The sequence below is a fragment of the Helianthus annuus genome, chromosome 14, assembly GCF_002127325.2.
Source record: "Helianthus annuus cultivar XRQ/B chromosome 14, HanXRQr2.0-SUNRISE, whole genome shotgun sequence".
NCBI lineage: Eukaryota > Viridiplantae > Streptophyta > Magnoliopsida > Asterales > Asteraceae > Helianthus > Helianthus annuus.
In genome coordinates this window covers 162,470,557-162,478,674 of record NC_035446.2, presented here as the reverse complement: position 1 = coordinate 162,478,674, position 8,118 = coordinate 162,470,557, and positions in this window count along the sequence as shown.

Below are 8,118 nucleotides of genomic sequence, written 5' to 3'. Positions count from 1 at the left end.
AGGACAAAGATCGGTTGCAAGCAGTAGATTACCCATTGGCCGGGTTCGCAGGGGAAACTGTCTTTCCGCTGGGCCAGATTACTTTTCCTGTGCATCTTACCAGTGGAAGACACACAAGGACAGAAGAGGTAAACTTCATGGTTTTACCTCACACCTCCAGATACGACGTACTCCTCGGGAGAGAATCCCAAGGAGATTTCAATATGATTACATCCGTCCCCCACTCTGCGGTCGGTTTCCCAACCGAATCAGGGGTCGCGATAATTTATGCCCGCAGGGACGTCATGATGTCGGACGAAGTACGTCCGACCAAGGTCGCAAGGCCCACTCCCAACGACCAACCAGAAAAATGGGTTCTCAACGCGAGATACGCAGAACAAAAGGTTAAATTGGGTCACGCCTTGTCCCCGACCATCAAAGCGCACCGGAAGCAGCTCCTATTCAGGAACCAAGACATTTTCGCGTGGACACCCGCAGACATGACAGGGGTCCCACGTGATATCGCGCAACATCACTTGAATACCTTACCAGGTATCAAGCCGGTGATCCAAGGCCAACGCCACCTTGGGTCCGCTAAAAATCAGGCGATGCAAGAGCAGGTCGAAGAACTGCTCTCCGCAGGCATCCTGCGGGAAGTTAAATACCAGACTTGGTTGTCCAACCCAGTCATGGTAGAAAAACCGTCCGGAGGCTGGCGCATGTGCGTCGATTACAAAGACCTTAACAAAGCCTGCCCCAAGGATTGTTACGCGCTTCCAGAAATCGACGAAAAAGTCGACAATCTCGCACCATTCAGATGGAAGTGCTTCCTCGATTGCTACAAAGGGTACCATCAGGTACAAATGGCAGTCAAGGATGAAGATAAAACGGCATTCCGCACTCCCACCGGGAATTACTGTTATACAAAGATGCCGTTTGGGTTGCGCAATGCGGGCGCAACTTATCAAAAACTGATGAACGACACTTTCCGCGGCCAAATAAGCAAAAGTGTCGAAATCTACATGGACGACCTAGTCATCATGAGCATGGAGGAAGATACCATGCTCACAGACATGAAAGAACATTACAGACTCTGCGAAGCGTTAACATAAAGCTCAATCCAGGAAAATGATCGTTTGGAATGGAAGAAGGCAAATTCCTTGGGTTCATCGTGACTAAAGATGGATTCAAGGTAAACCCGGAGAAAGTTCAGGCGATCGAGCGCATGCCATCGCCTTCAACAATGAAAGATATGCAACGGCTGGCCGGCAGGTTAGCCGCACTCAACAGATTCTTAGCCAACCATGCAGCTAGATCTTATCCTTTCATCAAGACCCTGCGGAACTGTTTAAAGAAAGAACAATTCCAGTGGACCGCAGAGGCTGAAAACGCTTTCCGGGAAATGAAGGAGTGTTTGATACAACTCCCAACTTTAACCGCACCACGCAAGGATGAGCCACTCATATTATACCTATCCGCCGCGGACAACGCGGTGGGTGCGGTATTGATAGTGGAGCGGGAAGGGGTTCAAACACCCATCTATCACATCAGCAAGATGCTCAACGACCCAGAGACGAGGTACTCAATAATGGAGAAGTTGGTGCTAGCATTGGTGCACGCTTCAAGACGGTTGCGACGCTACTTCGCAAATCACGTCATCACAGTGCTAACCAATTACAAGATCGGCCCGATCCTATCCAAACCTGACATCTCTGGGAGATTAGCAAAATGGGCAATCGAGCTGGGCGCGCACACGCTACACTACAACCCGCGCCCCGCGATTAAAGGCCAAATCTTAGCTGATTTCGCCGACGAAGTACTGGTGAATCGCATCCAAGAATGCGAAGAAGCACAAAATCCTGCACCAACACCATCTTCCTCAGAAACATGGGCACTATTTACCGATGGTGCCTCCAACGAGGAAGGTGCGGGCGCAGGTCTGCGACTCGTCAGCCTTGACGGCCAAGAGCTTACATATGCAATCCGCCTCGATTTCAAAAGCACAAACAACGAGGCAGAATATGAGGCCCTGTTAGCGGGACTACGTTTAGCAGTCAAACTCGGCGTGCAACACCTGGAAGCACACGTCGCCTCTTTGTTGGTTGCAGGACAAATACGCGGCGACTATGCCGCAAAAGGGGACATCATGATCCTCTACCTCGAGCAAGCCCTGCAACTAACATCCAAATTCGCTTCGTTCAATATCCGACATATTAATCGAAGTGAAAACAAGTCCGCGGATGCACTATCAAAACTCGCATCCACCAGCTTCCAGCACTTGGCAAAGGAGATACGCATCGAAATTCTGCAAAATCCTTCGGTACCCCTGCGCCAAGTCAACGTCATTCAATACGGTACAACATCATGGATGACGCCTATTATCGCATATCTGCAATCAGGTGTGACTCCCGAAAACAAGTCAGAGGCACGCAAGTTACAACACAAAGCGTGCCACTATCAAATGGGAGACGGTATCTTATACCGAAAATCATACCTAGGGCCACTCCTGCGATGCGTCAACCCGCAGGATGCCACATACCTCATCCGAGAGATACAAGAGGGCATATGTGGCATACATGCCGGACCACGCATGGTAGTGGCCAAAATCATGAATGGCGGGCATTACTGGCCTGGCATGCACCTGGACGCCGTCAAAGAGTTGCGCAAATGCATCGACTGTCAACGTCATGCTCCAAAAACTTTGCGGCCAAAGAACAACTTAGTCCCCGTCACAACCGCATGGCCCTTTCAGAAATGGGCAATTGACGTTGTGGGACCTTTCCCTGACGCTCCGGGTGCGGTCAAATTTATCATAGTAGCGGTTGATTACTTCACAAAATGGGTAGAAGCAAAACCGCTCGCCTCAACCACTGCTATGATAACAAGAAAATTCATTTGGGAACACATCATCTGCCGTTTCGGTTTACCAATGTGCATTGTCACCGATAACGGCACCAACTTCGCTGCCGACGAATTCCAAAAATGGCTAGAAGAACTACATATTGAGCACATATTCTCATCAGTAGCACACCCGCAAGGGAATGGCCAAGTCGAGAGTATCAATAAAAGTCTAGTCGAAGGCATCAAGGCACGGTTGGGAACGGCCAGGCGTGGCTGGGTCGATGAACTCCCAAGTATCTTATGGGCTCACCGTACAAGCCCAGAAACGAGCAACGGAGAAACACCCTTCAGCCTAGTCTATGGTTCAGAAGCGGTGATCCCCGCGGAAGTAGGTCTCCCCTCTCCTAGAATGTTGGCTATTGAAAAACTAGACAACAACACGGAACGCAGGATCGATTTGGACCTCTTGAAAGAAAGGCGCGAAAACGCTGCCATCAACGAGGCCAAATATAAATCCAAACTTGAAAAGTACTACAACACGCGCGTCCGCGTTTGTACTTTCTATCCAGGAGACTACGTCCTACGCGACAATGAGGCATCTAATGCTGAGCGCCCAGGCAAACTTGCCCCCAAGTGGGAAGGACCCTACCTCATCAAAGAGGTCTTATGGAAAGGCGCATACAAATTACAAACGTTAGAAGGCGAACCTATCGCACGAACATGGAATGCACAACAGCTTCGACGCTGCTATATGTAAGCCATGTTCTTACATTTCCTATGTAACCTATCGGGCCGCAGGCCATTTGCAAATAAATAAATAAGCAATTTTATACATTATTGTTTGTTACTACTATTACAAATGTGTGTTCCACTTTGCGGTATCCCAAAAACAGATTGGCAAAATCTTCATTCGCGATACCCATACAAAGTGGTAACCACACACAAATATTGTAATAGGCCAGCAAAAGGCAAAAAGACTTAAGTGTTTATCCGGCCGGATAGACAAGTTTTTGTTAACCCAACACAATTCCTGAGCCCAAAAAAGGCAAACAATGGAATTGACGCGTACTCATACGACAAAGATATGGAGTATACTTGACCCCGTTCATAAATGGGTAGAGCTCCGCATACATACGTTCAAACATGCAAGAATCAAAAACACTTGTACAAATTGAACAATAAACTTTATATTCAAAAAATTCAAGCACCCATGCGATGCTTAATGGATTTACATAGAGTTTCCCACATTTACAAAAGGAAAGCAAAAAAGGGGGCACGTTAGCCAACCTAAACCCTATTTTGTACCAATGGTACCCGCGTCATCTTGGCCGCCACCAGCGGGATTTTCCTCTTCTGCATCAGCATACAACATCCGCAGCCGGTCAACGTAATCCGCAGCCTCTAAACAGTCGTCCAACTCCTCCACACAAGAGAGGGACGTATCATAAAAAGAGGCTACAGCCGCGTTCAGGCGACCTTCGGTGTCCACGTCACGAAACCCGGATCGCTCTTCGATAACACCGCCTATAGACATGATGTTCATATGAGCAATGCAGCGGTTATAACCAGCTTTAAAACCGGCATCGCGGGCACGTTCCTTGACCAAGTCCAAACCAGTTGCGGTCTCAGGTGCATCCATGATAGCCTGAACAATCTGCAATAAAAGGATGATAAGACTCGGATACTAATCCAAGCAAATATAAAGGCAAGGGATACTTACACACGCGATACCGTGACTCCGTATCCACTGGCGGTCAGCCTCAACCTGGTTAAAAGAAGATGTCAAGGCATCCTTGGCCTCAACAGCGGCATTAGCCCGCTCTTCCGCAACAGTCGCGCGGGCTGTAAGGTCCGTAACCGCAACCTCCCGGGCCTGAACTTCAGCCTGTCAAAGAGCAGAAAACAGTGTACTCAGTAAACATTCTCAAAAAGCAGAGAAATATACAACAGAGGTAACGAATCATACCTGAAGGCTGGCAACAACTTTATCCAAACGAATGCGCTCAGCATTCGCCTCTTCAAGAGCCTTAGAAGAGCGGCTCTCCCTCTCTTTGGCCTCCTCAATGGCCTTTGCAGCATGAGCCCCCGCTTCCTTGGCCTCTTCAAGCGCCTTTACGGCCCCGGCCTCCGCCTGCTGCGCTTTAACCGCAATCACCTCAGCTGCAGCCTTCTCTTTGCCCAAGGCAACGTTCGCTGCCTTGGCATTCGTCAACTCCTGACGAGCACGAAACAGATTGTCATTCTGCTTAGCCCAAGATTCATTCCACTTCTTACGCTCATTGGAAAACTTTTCGTTCCAACTCTTGCGTTCATCAGAAAGGAGTTTGGCAAGAGTACGAACCTGTTTCAGCTGAGCAGTGGCAGCCCACTCCGAGCAGCCTTGACCAACTCTTCCGCTTCGGCCCGCAAGCGAGTAGCTTCCTCCTCCCTGCGGCCTAACACCTTGTAGTCTTCCAAAATGGCGTTCGCCACTATGGAACTTCCTACTAGCATGGTAGAAAGTTGGTTGATGCGCAGCTCCCGAGATGCAGAACGGGCACGTTCAACTTCATATGGGGTGCCCAGACCACCCAGAATCTCCTTACACGCAGAAGGGTCATTGGAAATATCATCCCCCTGCATAACAGTCCAGGGGGGTCGGTGATAAACAGTACTTCGACCCTGGGTATACGTGCGGTAATAATACTCCAATTCAGACTCCCCAGGCTGAATTGGAGGCCCATCATAACCCGCACCACCGGTAGCCGAACCGGTAACCTTCACACCAACAGAAGACTTCTGCGGCTCATCATCAGTTTTCTGCGCCTCCGCATCATACTTTTGTCTCCCAGAATCCGAAAACCGTAGATCCAAATTATCACCCTCATTGGGAAAGATCAGATTGTTGGAGGAATCAACGGTATCAAAAATCTGGGTCGCAACCTTCTCCGCAGTACCCTCCGTTCGCACGGTTGAATCAGGCACCACCTTGACAAAAGGCGTCGAAGGTTTCTCAGACGCACCCGCACCCGCACCCGTGGTATGCGGGGGTGACGACGGAGCATCAAATATAGAAAAATCTTTATCTTGAAGCTCTGCAAAACAAAGTCAATAGCTATCAAAACACAAGTTGTACATAACACTTGAGACAAGCTATACAACACTTACCAACAGTAACCGCAGGTTTCTTTGGTGTCGGACCAGTCCTCTTAGACTGCAACCTCCGACGTTTCGGTCCACCGGCACCAGCGGCCGTCTCTTCTACTTGCCTCTTCCCAACAACAGACTGCGAACCCGCAACATTTCCACCCGCAGCTGTACCCAAACCCTCAAGGGTATCAGATACTATCACATAATCCATGTATCTACGGAAAGAAGAGTGAGAGATACCTGCCGCCTACGGCACAAGATGAGGCACAACAGTGACCTCTGGTATTTTCTTCTGGCGAAAGTGCACGCCTTTCACCACTTGTCTCTTAGGCACACCCTTCGCGTCAGGGTCCCCTAAGGCCCCAAGATCACCTGCATGGAAACCATCCAAAAGGTGAGTCGGTGAAACCATTATTGTTATCACAAGTAAAAAGGATTCCTAAATATACCTTTGCCTCGCGGCAACTCAACTGCCAATGCGGCCTCAGTAGGCACCCGGAAGTTATCTCGAATGATGACATTAAACTCATCCTCGTCATCCGCACAAACAACTGTTTCAACCTGACCCCCGAAATCCGGGGCAAACATCCTCCATAAGGGAGCATCCTCTGATAGCAAACGCACAAGTCAATAACGCATACGGGGATAAGAAAAGTTAAACAAATGAAAAGTACGTACCACCACTTTTCTCCCGCACCACGGGCTTTGACTTCTTGTTCCTCCTTGTCAGCATCATGCGCAACACCCACAACTGTGTGTTGCTCAGCTTCACCCACTCAATGGTCTGCAACCGCAGAAACCACTCCACCGTCTTCACACTAGGGACTGCAATGGTCTCTGTTATGATCGTCTCGGTCACGTTCCGAAACGTCATATTCGCAACAATTGCAGCAGCCTTGATGTAAAAGAACTTCATTTTCCACTTCATCATACCCTTGGGAGGAGTCATCAGTTTGGGACTACCATCTCGTTGACGGAAAGAAAAGAACCCCAAGGATACCGTCATTTGATAAAACCGTCGGAAATCTCCAACAGAAGGCTCTATGCCAAGAGCACGAAAGGTTTATTCAAAATTTCGAATCCGGATCATACCCAACGGACTCAGTTGAGAAATGTGGATCTTGTACCACTCCAAAACCTCAACAACAAAAACAGTCAAAGGTAACCAGAGATTACAGTCACCAAAAAAGTCTGCCCACATGGTAACATTACCGGCCGGAGCATCGGCACCGGTGTCACCCTCCGATGGGTAAAAGGCCCCATATTCTGGGGGCATTTAGACGTCAAGAATCAGACGATTAAAGGACTTCCTGGTCCATTTTAGCACCGGTAAACCACCACCGGCGGTTCCCCCCCTTCTTCCTCTGCCACCACCGGCGATGAAGGCTCCGGGTTTTCACCTTCCACATTATGTGGACTTGATGGTTTAGCCATCAGAAATATCGAAGAAACGAAAGAAAGTGAGTGGAAAAACTAAACTCAACCTCACCGGAAGCTCAAGAAGTATCGTCGGAGAAGACAAAGAAATGTTCTCTCACCGGCAAATTTTTGAAATTTCGAACAAGTGAGGGGAAACCACGAACGGTTTCCCCTTATATACCCATCGCAATTAATGCGGGGGGAGAAACGATCATCACGTTCAAAAAAGGAACCAATTACGCGGTCACACGTGTAATACAACAGGTCTGTTGACGGTTATCACGCGCGCGTAGCCGCCCACGCGCCTGACATAAGAGACTTTTACACTCCTTGCTACAGTGCAATTAATGCCTCGGGCAGTGCAAATGTCCTTTCATTTCAGCTCATGACCGGATGACCTCACCAACTTCCACCAACTCACACATGAGATCAGCCACGTAGGCAACAAAAAGCGACTACATTATCCAACAATAAGCGGCATGCGGTTTCTCTGGTATACCGCACCATAACCCATACCGCATGTCGTTTTTTTACATACCCCTAAAAATAGGTAAAAATATATATCTCTATACTATAAGGGGGTATAATACCTATCCGCATGTAAGACCCTAATACGTATTTGACTAAAAGTCGCAGCGGAAGTTCAAGCCATAAACTTTCTTTCATTATAAACACCTTAACTTATTTAAAAATTAACTTTAACATAACTCTTCCACATAAATCCATCAATCGACTTATTTACTAAGTAAA